Genomic DNA, 23,305 nt, shown 5'->3' on the forward strand with positions numbered 1-23,305 from the left:
TGTATTTGCCCAGTGACACATCTATGGTCATGAGGTGGAACTCTTAAAATCTCCAAAAGAAAAATAAGTTACACTAACACATCTTACACATCAAAAACTGGGTTTACTCCCCCTTTTTGTCATAAGCAAAAAGCTTGGGTGTGAAAAACTTAGCTTGAAGTACAAGGTACTTCCCCCGTAGAGAAGGTCTAAGTTGAAAGAAAATGAAGACGATGTAAGAATCAGAGTGAGGCGATAATAAATAGAAGAGTTAATGCAAGGGATGAACGTTTACCACCGGTCAAGTGAGGAAATAGAAGGGTCAGTTACCAAGTACTTAACCTCGAGAAACTGTAAGAGCATTAACTTTCAGAGAGAAAGTGAAGCCTATAAAAACGTTGGAGAGAAAGGTAAGCTTCACACCTCGAATAATATTCAGAAAAAAAAAAAATGGCATCATACAGAATGGCATTAGAAGAGCTCAGAAGGAAGGCGTTTGAGGAAGATATGTTCCTCAATATTAGGCATCCCGATGGTACAAAGACCATACAAGAGCTGACGAAGACACTGCTTGAAGAAGATCTTGGTCCAGAGATGGAGAAAGATCTGAAGGAGTTCCTCTGCTTCGTGGAAGAGATTCAGGAGCTTTGCCAGCGGGAGCTGAATCTGCTGGAAGAGAAGGAGACTGTGGAAAAGAGACTCAAGACGACAGAAGATAGTCTAGAAAAAGATGATCTGAGCATCAAACTTGGCAACATAGAGTATGCATTGGATCGTCTGGAGAAGGAAAGAGTGGAGCAGCGCCAAGAATGCAGAAGAATGAGGAAGGATCCTCCATTCTAGATATAGGGAATAATGTATGATGGAAAGAATTATGATGTAAACATAGAACAATTATGAATAAAACAGGTTTTGCAAACATATGTGACACAAATATATATAGATATATGCATATAGAGTCACAAATGAACAAATTAAAGTAAGTAAATAAGCAGAGTTTAAATAAAACAACGTTAAAAAAAAGGAAAAGGAAGAAAAAGAAGAGATCCTAAAAGACTAAGATTTGTCAGTACGGCGCAGAAGTTCCATCATCATGTGCTTCATCTCAATCAGCATGGATTCATGAGTGTCAAGACGTTGTTCCATGATGTCGAGTCTGGATGAGCTTGTCGGAGTAGAGCTGGAAGGAACGTTCTGAGCAGCTTGAGGTTCTGGAATGGAAGCAGAAGCAGCAGGAGTAAACAGAACTGGTGCAAGTCGCTCTGCCTCAGCCTCAGCTTCAAGACGTTCTGCCTCAAGTCTGGCTTGTTCAGCCTGAGCTGCTGCTTGACGGGCAGCTTCTTCTTCTTGTTCTTTCTGTCTCTTGGCTTCTTCAATGGCTTCAAGAAGCTTGGTTCTCTGTTCGAGTTCATGAAGAGCCACCCTCCTAGCAAACCTTTGCTTTGCAGCCTCAATGCTCTGACTTCCCTCTGCATGCAGGAGCTGCAGCATAACGGGAAACTGAGCCACCAGCCAAGTGCTCAAATTGTTCCACTCATCAGCCACATTTTCAGCATTCTCACTGAGGTCAGTCTGACCGTGCACATTGCGGAGCCTCAAGGAGGCTTCATGATTGAAAATATTGATGCACTCAGAGAGAGATGTGGGTTGAAGGTGAGTATAGGGAATGATGGAGAGGTTGGGTGCAGGAGAGGCTGGGTGATTGCTGCTATGAGCTTCAGAGGCACCTTGTGGAGAACCAATGTTAATTATGGGAGCATTGGGTTCAGAGGTTCCACGGTGAGGGTCTGAAGTTTCAACCAGAGGGTGAGGTGATCTAACCGAGGATTGGTTAGATACTGATTGTTCAGGTTCAGGGTCTGGTTGAATTGGCTCTTGTTGGTCAGGGACAGGGTGAGCCTGTTGGACAAAGGGGTCTGCCTCTTGGATAGGATTGGCCAAGATAGGTTCATCTGGGTCAACTAGACGTTCAGGTCTAGGGCCAGGATATTGCCTAGGGCTTGGACAGGTAAGGTAATATTCTTCCAAGGCAGATACCTTCTCTTTCCTAACCTCCATGAATTTTCTAAGTGATTCAGAGGTATTGGAGGGAGGAGAGTCAATGACATTGATGGGGAAGGATACAGGTGTGAAGGCTGATGAAGAGTCTGTATCCGTGGTTCTGACAGCAGGACGTGCTGATGCTCTGGGAGCAGAGTGATCAGACGTTCTGGGTTGTGGTTCTGTTGGTTTGGGTTCTGGTTGGTTGGGGATGATGGGTTCAGAAGGTAATGGGTCGTATGGAATGGTAAGGAGAGAGGTTGGATCTTCTGACCTAGAGGGTTGGTTCTGAAGCAAATTCCAGAGTGGTGCTTCAGTAGGAGAAGGTTGAAAGAATGAAGATCTTGGGGAATGTGGTGGAGAGGTGGTTTGTGCGGCTGGCTGGGATTCATGAATAGGAGTGAGAGGATTTGAAGAGTGTTGGAGTAAGGCAGAAATTGGGAGTGCATCAAATAAATTCAAATCATCATCAGAGGTAAGTGCAGGCTTACTTGTATGTGCTGATGATCGAGTCACTCTGGCAGGAGGTTCAGTCCTTCTGACCTCTGCAGCAGCTGGTTCCACCCGAGTAGGCTTCACCACAATTCTGACTTTCTTCTGCTTCTTCTTTGGAGGACCATCCTCACTATCATCACCATCATCATCATCAGGCTTGCTCTTCGCCTTCTTGACCAGAGGGACATCAGATTCCTCTGAGGATTCGTCCAGAACCATCTTCCTCTTGGTTTTCTTCTTGGGAGGAGAAGGAAACTCTGGAGCTGGTGGAAGTCTGCTGACGAAATCATCAAGGTCAATCTCGAATCCTTGAGCCCTGAGGTCTTCAACATAGCATCTGATGGCTTCAGGATGGTCTGCTTGAGTCCACAGAGGGTAGTCATTCAGAGGCATTCTTCTTCCTCTGATCTCAGAAGATGTGTCCTCATGAGCAGGAGCAATCTTCTTCTGGACCAAACCCATCTTCTTCAGAGAGTTGGCAGTGAAGACATCGCTAACAATTGTGCTCAAATCCTCTGTGCAACCAGCATTGATCAAATCTTGCACCAAGTTGCTTTCAATGAGAAAGTCTGAGATCAGCCTCCCAAAAGGGATATATTTGATGGCTGACTTGATGGAGGAGGTGGTGCGAGACTTCCGGATGCATTCCTTCAAATAGGAGAACAGGAAGTAGGGAAGGCAGATCTTCTCCTTGTCTTGAATGAAGAACAGCATCGCCTTCTGATTGAAGTTGATGTAGTCTGGAGAACTGCCCTTTGGTCGTTGATTGATGCAGTTGAGCAGGATCTTGTGCCAGACCCTGAGTTTGGGTTGAAGGTCCATCACTTTGTAGCTCGTCTTGCCCGGTTTGAAGGTGGTGTACAGGGCCTTGTTGACGATGTCCTTGGTTCTGGGTTTCAGCTTCGATTCCGTCAGTGAGAACCGATACCCATGAGCAGTTTCTGCACCTAGCAGATTCACGAATGACTTCTCCGTGATGATGATCTTCCTACCCAGTATGTAAGAGACCACCTGAGTGTCATCACAATCAGCGTGCTTCCAGAATTCCTTTACTAGCTTCTCATACACCGGTCCTCGAAGTCGATTGAAGTAGTTTCCCCAACCTTGAGCTTGGACTTCAGGACGGAGATCAAACCCATTTGCAGCCAAGTTGTCGAGGTTGAATCTCCATTCTGCCAGGACTTGGAGTTCCTCAGGAGGAAATACACAGTGAACGGCACAGCCCCGTTCTGCAATAGGAACAATCTCCTCTTGAGCTTGAACTTGTTCTTGTGCTGGGTTCTCAGAGCCCCGTTGACCCGTTGCCAAACCGACTACCATGTGAGGGAACTGAGGTGCATCTGCAGTAGATCTTCTGGTTTGTCTCACCATTTTGAAGAGGTTGAAGGTTTGAGGTAGAAGATGAAGTTTGAAGGATGAAGAGAGATCGAGAGAGAAATCACGAAGGAGGCAGTTTTGAAAAGCAGGGAGTGCGAGAGTGAAAACCGGAAGTGAGAGAGAACGTGTGTGTATAGTGGGTTTTATCAAATAACCGTTGTTGATTCAAAAAGCACTTTAAGATCAACGGTTGAAAATTAAAGATAGACAGTAACAGTAAAATACACAATCACACACAGGAGATAAGCATATCTACACGCAATCACAACAGACTGTCACACGGGCACAAGGAACTATGCATCAGAAATTCTGACGCACGTGTTGTTGTCTCAGCTTCAGAGTCAGTACCAGTGGGCACACACACTCTGATTGAGTTACCTTCTGGACTAGACATCTTCTGATCAAGAAGTATCATAGTCAGAGGTTCTGATCTATCTTCACTCTGGACAAAAGTCCATGTTTAGATTTTTCAGAATAAAATTAAATCTATCTTCAGCTAAGGGCTTTGTAAAGATATCTGCCCATTGATGGTCAGTATCAACAAACTTCAGAAGAAGTACGCCCTTCTGCACATAATCTCTAATGAAGTGATACTTTACCTCAATGTGCTTTGCCCTTGAATGCAAGATAGGATTCTTGCTCAACGAAATTGCAGCAGTGTTATCACAATAGATTGGGATATTGCTCTCAAGGATCTGATAATCCTCCAGCTGATGTTTCATCCAGAGCATCTGAGTGCTGCATATTGCTGCTGAGATATATTCTGCCTCTGCAGTTGATAGAGCAATGGTTGATTGCCTCTTGCTTGCCCATGAGACTAGATTGCTTCCCAGAAATTGACAATTTCCAGAAGTACTTTTTCTCTCTGTTCTATCTCCAGCATAATCAGCATCACAATAACCTGAAAGCTTATACTCTGATGTTTTCTTATACATCAAGCCAAGGTTAGTGGTGCCTTTCAGATACCTTAGGATCCTCTTAACAGCAGTTAAGTGGGTTTCCCTTGGATCTGATTGGAAACGAGCACATAAATGAACACTAAATAATATGTCTGGCCTAGATGCAGTTAAGTACAGAAGTGAACCTATCATGCCACGATAGAGCTTCTGACATACTTTACCACTTATATCTTCTTTTTCCAGAATGCATGTTGGATGCATTGGAGTCTTGGCCACTGTAGATTCCAGCATATTGAACTTCTTCAGAAGTTCTTTAGTGTACTTGCTCTGATGGATATATGTTCCTTCTGGTGTTTGATCAACTTGTATTCCCAGAAAGTACTTTAATTCTCCCATCATACTCATCTCAAATTCAGCCTGCATCATCTCAGAAAATTCTTTGCATAGAGATTGATTAGCAGAACCAAATATAATATCATCAACATAAATTTGCACAATTAAGATATCATCTTTATAAGTCTTGCAAAAGAGAGTTGTATCTACTTTACCCCTTACAAACTCATTCTCCAGAAGGAATGAGCTAAGTCTCTCATACCATGCTCTGGGAGCTTGCTTCAGACCGTAGAGTGATTTCTTCAATTTGAACACATGGTCTGGTTTCTTTTCATCTTCAAAACCTGGGGGTTGATGAACATAGACTTCCTCTGAGATATAACCATTTAGGAAGGCACTCTTTACGTCCATCTGATGTAGAACTATGTTGTGATTTACTGAGAAAGAAATCAATAGTCTGATTGCCTCCAGTCTTGCTACTGGAGCAAATGTTTCAGTGTAGTCTATTCCTTCCTGCTGGCTGTAGCCTTGAGCAACTAGCCTTGCCTTGTTTCTGACTACATCTCCTTTCTCATTTAGCTTGTTTCTGAATACCCATTTCGTTCCAATAACATGGACATTCTCAGGCTTCTTCACTAAGCTCCAAACATCGTTCTTGGAGAATTGATTCAATTCTTCTTCCATGGCCAGAATCCAATCCTTGTCCTGAAGAGCTTCATCTATGGACTTGGGTTCAATTAAGGACACCAATCCTTTCAGACTCAGCAAGGTCTCTTCAGAGGGTCTGAAGGCAGATCTGGTTCTGACTGGTTCATCTTTGTTGCCCAGAATCAATTCCTTAGGATGAGCTGCAGTGATTCTGCTCTTCTTCAGAGTTTGTGAGTTAGAGGGACCAGCTTCTTCCTCTGGTTCATCTTCCTCTGGCTCAACTTCCTCTGGAGCTTTGCCTTTGTCAGAAACATTAATGCTTAAATCTGCAAACTTTTCAACTAGCTTTGACTGGTCAGAGTCAAGCTTATCATCAAATCTAACATGAATAGATTCTTCAATAGTCTTAGCATCAGTATTATAAAATCTAAAACCTTTAGATCTATCAGAATAACCAAGTAATAGACACTTAGAAGATTTAGCATCAAATTTATGCAATCTATCCTTAGTATTGAGAACATAACAAACACAGCCAAAAGGATGAAAATAAGAAATGTTGGGTTTTATGTTCTTCCACAATTCATAAGGAGTCTTATTCAGAATTGGTCTCACAGAGATTCTGTTCTGAATGTAACATGCTGTATTTACTGCCTCTGCCCAAAAGTGCTTAGCCATGCCAGTTTCTTGGAGCATGGTTCTAGCCATCTCCTGAAGAGTTCTGTTCTTCCTCTCAACAACACCATTTTGTTGAGGAGTTCTGGGACAAGAGAAATCATGTGTAATTCCATAGGAATCAAACAGACTCTCAAACTTGTCATTCTCAAACTCTCCACCATGGTCACTTCTGACACGCACAATTCTACAAGCCTTCTCGTTTTGCACTTGAGCAATGAAGGTAGAGAACACAGCATGAGACTCATCCTTGCGGGTTAGAAACTTTACCCATGTCCAGCGGCTATAGTCATCAACGATAACCATCCCATATCTCTTGCCACCTATAGACTCAGTTTTCACTGGTCCAAACAGGTCGATATGCAGAAGTTCTAACGGCCTTGAGGTTGAGACAACATTCTTTGCCTTGAAAGGGACTTTTGTGAATTTGCCTTTCTGACATGCTTCACAAAGAGCGTCTGAAGCGAACTTCAGATTGGGTAAGCCCCTGACAAGGTTTAGCTTGCTCAGCTGAGAAATCTTTCTCATACTGGCATGCCCTAACCGTCTATGCCATACCCACTGCTCTTCATTAACAGACAGAAGGCACTTCACATTCTGAGCCTCCAACTCAGATAATCTGATCTTATAGATGTTGTTCTTCCTCTTGCTGTTAAACAGAACAGAGCCATCGATCTGACTTACAGCCCGGCAGGACTTTTGATTGAATATAACATCATAACCCTTGTCAGCTAATTGACTTATAGACAATAAGTTATGTGTTAAGCCGTCTACCAATAAAACATTATCAATGCATGGACTACTATCTACACAAATAGTACCAGTACCAATAATTTTACCCTTTTCATTTCCTCCAAAGCCAACTTCGCCTCCAGGCTTAAGTTTCAGCTCTCGGAACATACGCTTTTCTCCCGTCATGTGACGCGAGCATCCACTGTCCAGATACCATGATTGGTGTTTCAGTGGAGCTATCAAGGATATCTGCAACATAGATAATCTTGTCCTTAGGTACCCACTTTCTGGGTCCTCTTTTGTTAGTTACCCCAAAGGTTCTGATCACCTTGGGTGTCTCAACATAATATTTTAAAGGAATATTTGCATGATATTTAGTCATAGAGAGAGATCCCTTTTTAAGAGGGTTTTTAGCAACTTCAGCAGGTACAGGATCAGGCAATATGGTACCAGAGGGAACAAAGCATTCATACAAGGATTTAGCTTTAGACACAGAAGGCTCATTTCTAATTGGTTTAGAATAGCCAATGCCATGCATTCCATTTCTGCTTACACCATAGATCATTGAAGCCATTAAGCTTCTATCTACGCTTTTAGCCAGGAATCTTTGAAAAGATTTTTCATACTTAGATTCATGCTTACTATCAGAGGCATCGCAGGCAATAACTTCTTCTAACTTTGCAATTTGATTCTTAAGCACAGAGTTAGAATTAACTAAAGCATGGTTATCATTTTTCAAATCGGATATGATTTTCTCATGTTCAGAAGGAGTTTTAGAACCAGCAGATAAGTTCTTTTTCAGCTTCTTATGCTTAGACAACAAGGAGTTATACTTATCCATGATATCAGACAAAGCATGTTTCAGTTCAGAGGTAGAGAAGGAAGCAAATACCTCATTTTCATCGTCAGAGTCTGGATCTCCTTCTGATTCTGAGTCAGAGTCAACAGCTTCCTTTGACTCTGTTCCTTTGTCTTTGACAATAGCCATGAGTCCTTGGACTTCACCATCAGAGTCAACATCCTCTGACTCTGATTCATCGAATGTCACCATCAGACTCTTCTTGGTCTTGAAGTGCTTCTTTGGCTTCTTGTCCTTCTTCAATTTTGGACAGTCACTTTTGTAGTGCCCTGATTCTTTGCACTCAAAGCAAGTGACTTCCTTGATTGATGACTTCTTCTGACCTGAGGATTCAGACTTTCCTCTTGCCTTTCCAGAGCCTTTGAACTTGCTCTGCCTGTGCTTCCAGATGCGGTTGAGTCTCTTGGAGATCAGAGTCAGCTCATCTTCATCAGAATCTTCTGATGCTTCTTCAGATTCTTCTTCTTCAGCTTGAAGAGCCTTTGACTTCTCAACCTTAGCCTTTTCAGATTTGGATTTCAAGGCTATGGACTTTTTCCTCAGATCTTGCATCTCTGAGCGCTTCAGCTCATGGCATTTCAAAATGCTGATGAGTTCTTCTAAACTCATATTCTCAACATCTCTCGTGAGCTCTATTGAAGTCACCAAAGGCATCCAACTTTCAGGAAGACACCTGATGACCCTTATGACGTGATCTTTTGTTGTGTAGCTCTTGTTGAGAGGACGTATGCCAGCTACAAGCAGTTGAAATCTGGAGAACATTTCTTCAATGGACTCATTTGGCTCCATGATGAAGGATTCATACTTTTGGATCAAAGACAATGCCTTTGATTCTTTGACTTTCTTGTTTCCTTCATGAGACATCTTCAGAGAATCAAAAATGCCTTTAGCAAACTCACGATCTGTAATCTTCTGGTACTCCTCATAGGAGATAGCACTTAGAAGAATTGCTCTTGCTTTATGATGTTGTGAGTACAGCTTCTTTTGATCTGCAGACATCTCTGACCTTGGGATCTTTTTGCCATCTGCATCAACTGGACGCTCATAGCCATCCACAATAATATCCCAGAGATCTGCATCGAAACCCAGAAAGAAACTTTCCAGTCTATCTTTCCAATATTCGAACCTTTGACCATCGAACATAGGAGGCTTTGCGTTGTAACCATCTCTTTGAGTTTCACTGGTGGTGGCAGCCATTGTTTTTCACACCGGCCCGGATCACTGAACACTGTTAGGTGTGGTAATCAGAACTTGCGCTCTGATACCAATTGAAGGTATGAAAAACGGTAGAAAGGGGGGGTTTGAATAACGTTTTCAGTACAAAACTACCACCTTAAAGATTTTAACAAATCTTTTCGAGAACTAAGTGCAAAAGATAGAGATAGAAAAGCACACAAGGATTTTATCCTGGTTCACTTGATAAATCACTCAAGCTACTCCAGTCCACCCGTTAAGGTGATTTCTTCCTTCTTAGAATGAAGGCAATCCACTAATCAGGTAAGAGTTACAACTGCACTTGAAACCTACAAGTGACTAACAATTACACTGACTTAGCTCACACTAAGATTCACTCTCTTAGTCTTCTCTAGGATCCGATCAACCTTGATCTCCTAAAGGAAAATCAAACAACTGTTTGAGGTTGGTGTTTACAAGGGTTTGCTTCTGAATAAGCTGAGTGTAAACTAAAATAAATTACAAGATGAAAGAAAGCTTAGAATATATCTTGCGCGTGTGTATTGCTTCTTGTATATTTTTTTCTTCTTCTAGCCGCTTCTTTCAATCTTCAGCCTCTATATATACTCCAAGGATTAGGGTTGAGCGTTGCATGGGAAATGCTACCGTTGGAGGGCAGTTCTGGAAAATCCAGCTTCTGCTGTGGCTGAGAACGTTAGGTAGGTCGTCAGGAAGGTACACTTGCTTTTGTACTTGGATAGCGACTTGACCTTTTAACCTAGGAGACTTCTGATCAGAGGAATGCTTCGTATTGGAACTTGTGAAGCCGGTTGATCAGAGTCAGAGGGATAGCACAGATCCTCTGACCATTGTATCTTCTGATTCTGAACTCAGAGGGAAGAACATGGCCTTCAGAGTTTCTTGCTTCTGGACTTCAGAGTTTCCACTATTCAGCTTCTGGATCTTCAGAGTCTTCTACACCATCGGAACATCTGAACCTTCAGTGTTTCTTGGTTGTCAGAACTTCTGGATCATCAGAGCTTCTAGCGACTGAGTCCTCATCAGAGTTTGTATAGCTTCAGATCTTCTGAAGCTTTTCCACTGTTCATACTGAACATGGTGAATGCGAAAGCGTTGCTTGGGTTACCCTTTATACACAGTGCTTCTGATTTGTGTGAAATTGAGTCAGGGTCAGAGCCTGTAGATAGCACACTCAGAAAAACACGTTAGAGTACCACAATTGTTCATATCAAAAGGTTAACTTGTAATCATCAAAACATAGAGTTGTACTACTAGATCAAAACTTGATCTTACAATTGTTTGCGTTGTTTTTCTACTCTTTTTGATTATGACAAAAAGGGGGAGTACATAAAATGGTTTTGATAAACTTTTTCTTATATAAAACCAGTAGAGGAGGATAAGTATCAAATACTTATAGCACATAGATATTGCCAAGCGTCCTAAAATAAGGAATACATTTTGTTCAAAATTCTGAACTAATTTGCTTCTGACGCCTTATTCCAATTATATCTGGACAATACTCTATGTTCTTATGTGATCTACGCAAGTTTCGAACCATCAATTTCTGATGAGTATACATCCTCCTACGCGTATCCTCTGATCACATCACCAAGACTCTGAATCTAAACTATTCATCAGTTCATCAAGTCATAGATTCAGGGGGAGTCATGGGAGACTTAAGCTCAGAATCAAGCGCTACACTAGATTCAGAAAGAGCAATACAAACCGTTACACAAGGATAAGTTTTAACTCTGATCTCTTCTCTCTTGTGTATTCAGTTTATTGGTTAAAGATTGTTCATCAAAATACTTGTTTTGTCATCATCAAAAAAGGGGAGATTGTAAGATCAAGGTTTGATCAGTGGTTGCATCTCTATGTTTTGATGATTACAATTAAGGTTTGTGATGATGAACAATTGTGGTACCCTAACGTTTGTCTCTTCTAGTTGTGACAAACAGGTTTTGAATCTGACCCAAGCCTATTCATTTAGAAGAAGAAGAACCAAGGGATACTAAAAAGAGAGCTCTAAAGCTTACCATGTTCGTTCAGAACAGTGGCAAATCCTTCAGAAGTTCTGAAGACACAAGCTCTCAAGAGGTACTGAAGAACCGGAGTCAGAAGTTCTGAAGACCAGATGTTCCAGCGGAACGGTCCAGAAGTAGAAGACTCAAGTTCTGAAGACTTGCAAGAAGTTGGTTCTGAAGACCCAAGCTATTCTAGCTCTGACGTTCAGAAGTTCTGAGGAACATGTTCAGAAGCAGAAGTTGCAAGGTCAGAAGAATCCAAGCTTCAATCTGACGATGATCAGAAGCTTCACCAACGTTCATCTGAAGCTTTCCAGATCTCAAGTCAACTGGTGAAAGGACAGGTCGCTATCATAGTACAAATCGTACAAGCCTCAGTCTGTCCGCCACCTACCTCGTTCAGCCTAGCAGTCTGATATTACAAGATTGCCACTCCAACGGACAAAACCCTAGCACCGGTGTAACGCCCCGATTTCTCGAGTGTCACACAGTAACCAAACCACGTAATTTTATGAAAGAATTTTCGTCGGTTCATTTAACATTCTTTGCTTAACGACGAATTGACATTTATTATGAAATCCTTAACTTGCGTAATAGAACAGTTACCAAATTTAAACGTGCGGAAATACAAATAAAGTTGTAACTGAAAAGTCGTGGCCACACCAGCGTGCGAAAGACCACAATTATTTATTAACCATGCATTTATTCTCCAAAAGTGAACTAACCAAAACCAACAGTAAATAACCGTTTACTCCAACAACTTTAACCATTAAAAATAAGTCTGATAAAGAAAACGTAAAATTAAATTCGATGCTTCAACTCTCAGGTTTCCCCCCAAAGTATACTACCCTCCAACTCAGGTGTCGTTGTCGACTGGTTCCTTATCCCGACGTCGCTTCTTCAACGAAGGCTCAGGTTCTGGAAGAGGCTCTTGAGGGAAATCATATAGCTTCATCTCCCAGGAGTGGATCGTCGTCGTTATCTTCACGACCATCTACCCCCCCCCCCCCCTCCCAAATAAACACATAAACAAATAATGCAAGGGTCAAGTCAACAGAAACAACAACATATTCAACAGCAGAAAGCACATAATGTATTTTAATGTCTTTTATGGGTATAATAAGTCAGTTAGTCAGTGTACTAGCGGAACCTCACATCACACAACCCACCAAACCTTCCTTGGCCAATCACATACATCCGCAGATGTACAAATCACGTGAAGCTGCAATACTTCACAAAAATCTCATGGTGACCGCAGTCAACTAAACACACGTGGAGCCGCAATGATCCACAAAATTCTCCCTCGCGTGCAAGTTACCGTTTTTCTCTAACGGAACCGTCGTTCTCATGGCCCATAGTCTTCACTAGACATATGTCCAATTAAATTACATTTCCACTTTTTACTTGCAAGCGAGTTATTTCTCTTTCTCTTATATTGAGGCTCTAAGTCAAGTCATCCTAGAGTCTTTATTTCTCTTCACAAAACTAAAGGTAGCAACACAACATTCACAGTGCACAAAAGGGAATTACAACTAGGTGAGCGACCATTTTGTACAAAAAACCAATCGACAGTGTGAAATCATTTAAGAATAGCCATATACATAAAATCATGCATATTATGTCACAACAGCACCACAAGGCAAGTACCAAGGCTCATGAAATCAAGCTCAATAGCATATAAGTCACAGCATCTCCTAAACACATGTGCCTAACAAAACTTCAAACATTTTCGCAACTCAACATATTGACAGCAGAAACAACTTTCACAAAATCAGAGCCACAGAATGCATCTTTCAACCAAAAATCACGTATGATGCCTTTCTGGAAAGCTATTTTAAATATATAAAACTCTCTAGTTAAACACTTGTTCATTTGAGTCCCCGAATTAGGTGATATTAGGCCTTAAAGCTTACTGTCCGGAACAGGAAAGACAGCAGGTGTAATAGTTACTAAAAACGACCTCCAGATCACATTACTAAACCAAAAATTATGATTTTTATATGTCTGGAAAGCTATTTCGAAAATATACAACTTTAATTTTAATCACTTTTTCATTTGACGAACAGAAATAGGTAAAAAGGGGCTCTGAAGTCTGCTGTCCAGTACAGGAAACTGGCAGCGAAACTCCCACCTCTAGTTTAAGCTATAAACCATTCCAGCCCAAGGCTTTAAGCTATGTTCCAGCAATAAAAATCAAATCACATAGGTCTCATATCATAATAGTACAGCAAGCAAACCTTCAACCCAAACCCTCATGCAAACCATCAACAATCAAGATTTATCACAACCAAACATAGCAACAAGTCACTAACAACTACCCAAGTCCTAGGACCAGCCCTTACCTTGATTAAGAGTGAAGAAATCAGAAGTTAGGTGATGAATAAGGGATCAAAAGCTGCTGTCCAAGACCCTCTCTTCCCTCCTAGTTGAGCTCTCTCTCTCGCAGGTCTCCCTCTCTCTCTCACGCGTGCACAAGGTGGCGGTGGTGGCTTTGTCGGCGGCGGCTAAGGGTGCAAGGGGTGGTTCTCTCACTCTTTTCTCTTCTGTTTTCTTTACGTAAGGAGTGCAAGGGTTTCTGTTTCAGAACTGAATGGAAAAGAAACTTTTCCCCCCTTCAAGACCCTAATACAACCGCGGGCTCCCCCTCTTCATGGGCTTGGGTTTCTTTTCTTTTCTCTTGAGCCCGCTCCAAGTCAAACCCTTGACCCAATAACTTAAGCACTTAATCAGACCTGAATCTAATTAAAAACTTAAGCCCTCTTAAGTAATTTCATAATCAAATTCGGAATTTGAAGAAAACAAACTAATTTACTCGCTGGTACTGTACAGCCGGAACCACCGTCGCTTAAACGTGAATATCTCGAGCTACAGAGGTCGGAATGACTCGATTCCACTTCGAGAATTTTCTTAACTTAAAGGGCTACAACTTGCATGAAGGAAGTTTTCCCAACCGAGGTCGTCAAGATCCTCTAAAAATCCACACAAGTTGACAGCTATAATCTGTCAATTTACAAACTTGGCCAAAAACCTCATTTTTATTCAATTTTTCTCAAAAACGATACAAAATGAATTTAGGGCCTTACAATACCACCCTCCTTAAAAATAGTTTCGTCCTTGAAACTACTATAGGAATACACACCACGCTTCCATTGCGCACTCTGATATTTTCCACAAATTTCTCGGTCGTCTCGACTCATAGGTTATTGTCCTTAGTCTCATCTTTCTGGTCCTCACGTGACATCTCTAGTGGTCTCGTTCCACATCATTTTCACAAGGGGAAACTGTCTCTCCTTAACGTTCCTGTCACAATCCAACACCAACCATCATTCCGATCACCATTTTCCAATATTAAGTTGATCAGGCTCAATATCAAAAAGATGGCAACTCGAAAAATAACTGGTAAGGACGTTCAAGTCACTCTCATTTCACTGTCCATAACCTAGACACTCGTCGTAGAACCTCACGGAACTCTTCCGTCAGAACACGACCCAAACTGCCTCACTGCAGTCACACAAAACAACAAAAGTTTAAGTTAAACAGGTGTTATGCTCATGCCGGTACACGCTGGTCGGCGTCCCGTCCAGGTGATCCAGATGCAACATCAACAGCTCAGACATGGGAAAACAAACTTTCCGGACACCGAGCTCAAAGGTTCCATCCACCAATTCACTCGTTCGGTAGTTCCATCCACCACCTAGTCCATTCGACAGTTCCATCCACCATCTAGTTTGTCTGATCTATGGTTCCATCCACCATATACGATCGTTGGTTCCATCCACCAATCCCGTCTTTCCTGATGGTTCCATCCACCATCTCGGTTTGACCAATGGTTCCATCCACCATTCCTGCTTCACCGATGGTTCCATCCACCATCTCATCGACCTTGATGGTTCCATCCACCATCTCGATCGACGCAGTCCGTTCACTGGCTCCATCCGCCATCTCATCGACCTTGATGGTTCCATCCACCATCTTGATCGACACGCTCTAATCACTGGCTCCATCCGCCATCTCACCGACCTTGATGGTTCCATCCACCATCTTGATCGACACACTCTGTTCACTGGCTCCATCCGCCATCCTTTCTTAGCTGATGGCTCCATCCACCATCTTTGCCAAGTAAGGAAAAACAAAAATCGAGAGTGTAACACAGTCACACAAAACACCACAAAAACGTAAGGAAGACATTGACTCGGTCAGTGTTCTTCCCCGCCTCTATGACTCAACAATGAGCCTTCAGCACACCAAATCACATCACACACATAAATCACAAACCATTCACAAAATGAAATAATATCATTATGATTTATTTTACCAAGTCTGACACAAAGTCTAGATGTGGTCAGGCGTGTCCCACTTGGAGCGTCTATTCCAACCTCAATCTTTGGTAAGCGACAACAGTTAGATATCTAGCAATCATCTGCAGATAGACCTAGATATCACACTCGTACTATGGCACTAGGCGCCAAATCCAAATCCAATTGATCAACCGTTTATAAGCTAATCGTCATCTTAATACCTAACAATCCATATGTCATCTCTTGTTTCAGAACTATCCTCATTCAGACTTTAAATTAATCTTTCACTTATCCACAAGTCAAATTATATCTTATTTTTAAGTCTAAAATCTCTGCATAACTCAGAATTCATTCCCTTCAAGGTCTAACCAGATACTGTGCCTCAAGGGACTTAGCCCAACTTTCGCTCCCTAGATTTTAATCTTCAAAGGTTCAACTGCTATCGTCACAACTAAAACCATTAAATCTCTTATTCATACCTGTCTCTCAACTCTCAAGGATAATCTTAACCCCTAAGGTTTTAATCCAGCTTAGTAAATCTCACTTAGTAGTCATGGCACATTTCTCTGAAATCCATATCAACACTCTCATGTATTCAACTTATGCTAAAACTTTCTTTCTCTAACTCGATCACTATCACACCAATCAACTTCTTAATCTCTCAATCCAATTCGAACAAACTTTAAGTCCTACACAATTAGGACAAGAATTTATGGTCTTAAAATCTAAACCTTCACCGAGTTCGCACCAATAATGTCCTCTAACTCTTCGACACGTTTTAGATGAATATTCATTTCTTCGCACTACGACTTCTTCACAAAGGGATCAAATGCCTAACAAAACTCATCTCTCAGTTTTGACCAACATCTATCAATTCATATCAACCTTTCTATCATGGTCCATCACCAGCTATAATTCTAAATATCACCCCCCTTCAATATTAAGTCGATTAGGCTTAATATGTCGAAGATGGAAATTTAGAAGAAAAAATCACTGGAAAGGTCAATGAGTCCCTATCATCCAGTAGTCACATAAATTGAGATCATATCCAATTGATTCAATTTCAAATACTTCAACCTCAAAAATCATGTACCCTTGACATCTCATCTCTGGAATTCATATGTCATTCCACTAAGATTCATCCTTAGCTTCTACCTTCGCCTCTTGACACGTCAAACACGTTGATACATACTCGACTACTCGTTTCTTCATCCCAGTCCACCAGAAATGAAGTTTTAAGTCTGATACATCTTTGTCATTCCCGGATGAATACTCAATCTACTCTTATGACCCTCATCCAAGATCAACTTCCTCAAAATATCTTGACAAAGAGTCAAACACTTAATCTCAGGTATCACGGCAATGATACTAATCACAGACATTCTCACAGCCAAGCAAACATCTTAGCAAACAAGTCTACCCAATCTCATCGCGAAGTTTTGAAAACACCTTTATCAAAAACAAAACACCACGAGTTCGGAAACTCGTAAGCCCAAAACCCTTAGTGCTCTGGTTTCTCAACCGGAGCTCTGATACCACAATGTAACGCCCCGATTTCTCGAGTGTCACACAGTAACCAAACCACGTAATTTTCAGAAAGAATTTTCGTCGGTTCATTTAACATTCTTTGCTTAACGACGAATTGACATTTATTATGAAATCCTTAACTTGCGTAATAGAACAGTTACCAAATTTAAACGTGCGGAAATACAAATAAAGTTGTAACTGAAAAGTCGTGGCCACACCAGCGTGCGAAAGACCACAATTATTTATTAACCATGCATTTATTCTCCAAAAGTGAACTAACCAAAACCAACAGTAAATAACCGTTTACTCCAACAACTTTAACCATTAAAAATAAGTCTGATAAAGAAAACGTAAAATTAAATTCGATGCTTCAACTCTCAGGTTTCCCCCCAAAGTATACTACCCTCCAACTCAGGTGTCGTTGTCGACTGGTTCCTTATCCCGACGTCGCTTCTTCAACGAAGGCTCAGGTTCTGGAAGAGGCTCTTGAGGGAAATCATATAGCTTCATCTCCCAGGAGTGGATCGTCGTCGTTATCTTCACGACCATCTACCGCCCCCCCCAAATAAACACATAAACAAATAATGCAAGTGTAACGCCCCGATTTCTCGAGTGTTACACAGTAACTAATTAACCAATTTTCGTAAAGAGTTTTCGTCGATTCACTTATTAATCTTCAATTAATGACAAACCTTTCATTTTACGAAAACTCTTGAAACATAACCTTTCCAAAAACACACGGAAGTAACCAACATCGTAAAACTTTTTAAATAACCAACTGTAAAGAGTACGAATCAAAGGCCTAAATGAAAATAAAGATTACATCAAAACTTGTTCATTCGAATTTAAGCAATAAAATTGTTCGATACCAACACTTCGGAAACTCTCAACCCCAACAGAAAACAAAAGACTCTCAACCCAAACCCTATTCCTTAGCCTCTTCCTCTTCCTCTGAAGTGTAGTCGTCCCCCGGTATTGGCACGTCACGTAGCATCAACTCCCAAGAATGAGTCATCGCCATTATCTTCACGACCATCTACCCCCCCCCCCAAATAAACACATAGCAAACAAGCAGGGTCAGGTCCAACAAAAAGAATGATAATGACAAAATCAACAACAACATATATAATATAAGTACATTATATGTCTTTTATGGGAAAGAGTCAGTTACTAACGGAATCTCACTTCACACAACCCACCAAAACTTCCATGGCCATCTTCGTGCTTCCGCAGAGGCACGGTTATCACGGTGACCGCAGTCAACCAATTCACGTGGAGCCGCAATGATCCACAAAAGTTCACGGTGACCGCAGTCAACCAAATCACGTGAAGCCACACCGGCCCACAAGGTTCACGGGAGACCGCAGTCAACCCAAATAACTCCCTCGCGTGCAAGGTACCATCGTTCTCATGGACCATAGTCTACCTGACCTATGTCCAAATTATTCACATTTACTTGCAAGCGAGTTTATTACACTTTTCTCTTTGTTAAGTCTCTAAAGTCAATCCTGGAGTCTTATCATACTCTTTATACAACAACCTTCACAACACAACATTCACAGGTTACAAGGGAATTACGGCTAGGTGAGCGACCCTTGAACCATTAACTGAGAAAATAAATATAATCCACGTAAAGGAACGCAAGAACATTCACTCATGCATAATATATCATCGCAACTTCAACATATTGACAGCAGAAACAACTTTCACAAAAATAGAGCCACAAAATGCATCTTTCAACCAAAAATCACGTATGATACCTTTCTAGAAAGCTATTTTAAATATCTACAACTCTCTAGTTACACACTTGTTCATTTGAGTCCCAGAATTAGGTGGTATTAGGCCTTAAAGCTAACTGTCCGGAACAGGAAAAACAGCAGGTGTGACAGTTACTAAACACGACCCCCAGATCACATTACTAAACCAAAAATTATGATTTTTATATGTCTGGAAAGATATTTCGAAAATCTACAACTTTCATTTGAATCACTTTTTCATTTGATGACCATAAACAGGTAAAAAGGGGCTCTGAAGTCCGCTGTCCAGTACAGGAAACTGGCAGCGAAACTCCCATGCCTCTATGGTTTTCAAAGATAATTTTCCTTCCTTCCCCTTTGATCATGGCAGTCTTGGTACAGCCCCAACAACCCAAATATCCACTCAAAATTTCAGAACCAAACATTTAGCAAGGATCATGTTATAACAAGTGCAAAATAGCACAAAACTTAACAAATACCATGGCAACTCGCATAAAATCATAGATTCAGATCATAAACAACGTTTGAGGATCATATTCATGGCTTTTCAAGAGAAAAATTCCAGCAAGCAAGCATGTACAGGAAATCATGCAAAAACAGTCCAAAACTCAAGTTGTTTCTCATGGCAATTCATGGCATATTCCCTAAAGAACCTACCCATTCCTAGAACCAGCCCTTACCTTGGGTTAATGGCCTGAAAAGAAAGAAAAGATGAAGATTCAAGATCAAATGGCTTGCTGTCCACGTCCTTCTTCTCCCCCTCTTCGCGGTTCCCTTTCCTCTTGCAGCTCCTCCTTCACGCGCAAGGTGTTATGGGTGGTGATGGTGGCCGGCGGTGGCTTGGATGGTGGTGGTTCTTGGAGCAAGATGAAGGAGATGAGGGTGTGTTTACGTGATTAGCTTCTGTTTTTCTGAAGTATGAAAGAAAGAAAGAGAAATTGATTTTTCTCTCCCCTTTTTCTCACAAAACTGGCGGTCAAGGGAAAAATAGTGGGCTAGGGTTGTGGTTTTTGGGTTTAATGCTGATTTAAGTCAGAGGGGACAGGGTTTAATTGGTACTAATCACTCTTTACTTCAGAAAAAAGTCAGAATCTTCCTCCCTTTTCCCTTTGCAAGGCTGCGGCATCACCACTAATGGGCTAGGATTTTCATAACCCTAGCTCCTTCCTTCTCATCCAAGTCACTTGGCCCACTTAGCCTCTTCTTAATCTCCTGATCATGATCTCATAAGTTCACTAACCAACCCAAATAACGCATTAACCAAGGCTTAATCCCAAAGTTTCAAGTTAGAGCTCGTAAGGTCTGGGCAGCTGGACCTTTGCTCACTAAAACGGGGATATCGGAAGCTACAGATATCGGATTGACTCGAAACCACTTGGAGAATTTTCTAGACTTGAAGGGCTACAACTCGCATGAAGAAAGTTTTCCCAAATGAAGTCGTTAAGACCCTTTAAAAATTCACACAAGTTGACAGTTCTAATCTGTCAGTTATCAAACATTAGCTAAAACTTCAATTTTATTCAAACTTCCATAAAATTGTTCCAAATTGAACTTAGGGCCTTACAGCAAGGGTCAAGTCAACAGAAACAACAACATATTCAACAGCAGAAAGCACATAATGTATTTTAATGTCTTTTATGGGTATAATAAGTCAGTTAGTCAGTGTACTAGCGGAACCTCACATCACACAACCCACCAAACCTTCCTTGGCCAATCACATACATCCGCAGATGTACAAATCACGTGAAGCTGCAATACTTCACAAAAATCTCATGGTGACCGCAGTCAACCAAACACACGTGGAGCCGCAATGATCCACAAAATTCTCCCTCGCGTGCAAGCTACCGTTTTTCTCTAACGGAACCGTCGTTCTCATGGCCCATAGTCTTCACTAGACTTATGTCCAATTAAATTACATTTCCACTTTTTACTTGCAAGCGAGTTATTTCTCTTTCTCTTATATTGAGGCTCTAAGTCAAGTCATCCTAGAGTCTTTATTTCTCTTCACAAAACTAAAGGTAGCAACACAACATTCACAGTGCACAAAAGGGAATTACAACTAGGTGAGCGACCATTTTGTACAAAAAACCAATCGACAGTGTGAAATCATTTAAGAATAGCCATATACATAAAATCATGCATATTATGTCACAACAGCACCACAAGGCAAGTACCAAGGCTCATGAAATCAAGCTCAATAGCATATAACTCACAGCATCTCCTAAACACATGTTCCTAACAAAACTTCAAACATTTTCGCAACTCAACATATTGACAGCAGAAACAACTTTCACAAAATCAGAGCCACAGAATGCATCTTTCAACCAAAAATCACGTATGATGCCTTTCTGGAAAGCTATTTTAAATATATACAACTCTCTAGTTAAACACTTGTTCATTTGAGTCCCCGAATTAGGTGATATTAGGCCTTAAAGCTTACTGTCCGGAACAGGAAAGACAGCAGGTGTAATAGTTACTAAAAACGACCTCCAGATCACATTACTAAACCCAAAATTATGATTTTTATATGTATGGACAGCTATTTCGAAAATATACAACTTTAATTTTAATCACTTTTTCATTTGACGAACAGAAATAGGTAAAAAGGGGCTCTGAAGTCCGCTGTCCAGTACAGGAAACTGGCAGCGAAACTCCCACCTCTAGTTTAAGCTATAAACCATTCCAGCCCAAGGCTTTAAGCTATGTTCCAGCAATAAAAATCAAATCACATAGGTCTCATATCATAATAGTACAGCGAGCAAACCTTCAACCCAAACCCTCATGCAAACCCTCAACAATCAAGATTTATCACAACCAAACATAGCAACAAGTCACTAACAACTACCCAAGTCCTAGGATCAGCCCTTACCTTGATTAAGAGTGAAGAAATCAGAAGTTGGGTGATGAATAAGGGATCAAAAGCTGCTGTCCAAGACCCTCTCTTCCCTCCTAGTTGAGCTCTCTCTCTCGCAGGTCTCCCTCTCTCTCTCACGCGTGCACAAGGTGGCGGTGGTGGCTTTGTCGGCGGCGGCTAAGGGTGCAAGGGGTGGTTCTCTCACTCTTTTCTCTTCTGTTTTCTTTACGTAAGGAGTGCAAGGGTTTCTGTTTCAGAACTGAATGGAAAAGAAACTTTTCCCCCCTTCAAGACCCTAATACAACCGCGGGCTCCCCCTCTTCATGGGCTTGGGTTTCTTTTCTTTTCTCTTGAGCCCGCTCCAAGTCAAACCCTTGACCCAATAGCTTAAGCACTTAATCAGACCTGAATCTAATTAAAAACTTAAGCCCTCTTAAGTAATTTCATAATCAAATTCGGAATTTGAAGAAAACAAACTAATTTACTCGCTGGTACTGTACAGCCGGAACCACCGTTGCTTAAATGCGAATATCTCGAGCTACAGAGGTCGGAATGACTTGATTCCACTTCAAGAATTTTCTTAACTTAAAGGGCTACAACTCTCATGAATGAAGTTTTCCCAACCGAGGTCGTCAAGACCCTCTAAAAATCCACACAAGTTGACAGCTATAATCTGTCAATTTACAAACTTGGCCAAAAACCTCATTATTATTCCATTTTTCTCAAAAACGATACAAAATGAATTTAGGGCCTTACAAACGGCTACATCACATGTCTTGGAGTATATGAAGGCTGAAGAAAGAAGAAAGAGGCTAAGAAACTTTGCTGAAATCATTCAACCTATTCGAACTAATCTCTTAGCATTATTTCTTCATTGTTCTTAAATATCTGAGTTTACCATTAGCTTTTCAGAAGCACTTATTGTAAACCCGAAACCTTTTACAAATCTTTGTAAAGTTCCTTAAGAGACCAAGGTTGGTCGGATCTTGAGAGGACTGAGTCAAGTTTGATTCAGTGTTTAGCTAGTCTTAAGAGGATCGGTAGATCAGCTTCTTAAGAGGATACTAGTGAGAAAATCAGTGTATTGTTAGTCACTTAGCAGGTAGCAAAGTGCAGTTGTAGCACTCATTGATTTTAGTGGATTGCCTTCATCAGAAGAAGGAAGAAATCACCTTCACGGGTGGACTGGATTAGCTTGAGCTTTTATCTCAAGTGAACCAGGATAAAATACTTGCGTGCTTTACTTCATATCCCTTAGCACCTAGTTCTTATCTTTAAGTTTGCCAAAACTTAGAAAAAGGGAAACGTTTAGCAAAAACTCTATTCAACCCCCCCAGCCCCTTTCTAGTGTTTTTCGCACCTTCAAATCTTAAAAGCTTTGACAAGGTTCAAAAGAGGGTGTTTAATTAAAAGTTATGAAGCACAGACTTTAACATGGGCACCAGACATATGACATAATACTGATATTACAACACGGCTAAAATAAATAAAAGTATGACATTAGAACACCGCTCATATACATATTAGGTGATGTATCTTGTGAGAAATGTGTTTTTATATGAGAAAGTAAGAATAAGTCACGACCGTTAGATCTAATCATGAATAATCAAGATTAAA

The 23,305-nt window shown here is 41.1% G+C and overlaps 1 long non-coding RNA gene across 1 annotated transcript; it reads right to left on the minus strand.

Annotated features, from left to right (window-relative positions):
- Positions 1-17,822: 17,822 nt before the first annotated feature.
- On the minus strand, positions 17,823-22,054 carry LOC130716721 (uncharacterized). Its single transcript, XR_009012141.1, has 2 exons — positions 21,704-22,054; positions 17,823-18,113 (listed from the first exon to the last, which is right to left on the minus strand). It is a non-coding gene; the product is annotated as an uncharacterized LOC130716721 (long non-coding RNA).
- Between the last annotated feature and the right edge of the window lie 1,251 nt (positions 22,055-23,305).

Source organism: Lotus japonicus, chromosome 5, assembly GCF_012489685.1.
Source record: "Lotus japonicus ecotype B-129 chromosome 5, LjGifu_v1.2".
In the NCBI taxonomy this organism is placed as follows: domain Eukaryota; kingdom Viridiplantae; phylum Streptophyta; class Magnoliopsida; order Fabales; family Fabaceae; genus Lotus; species Lotus japonicus.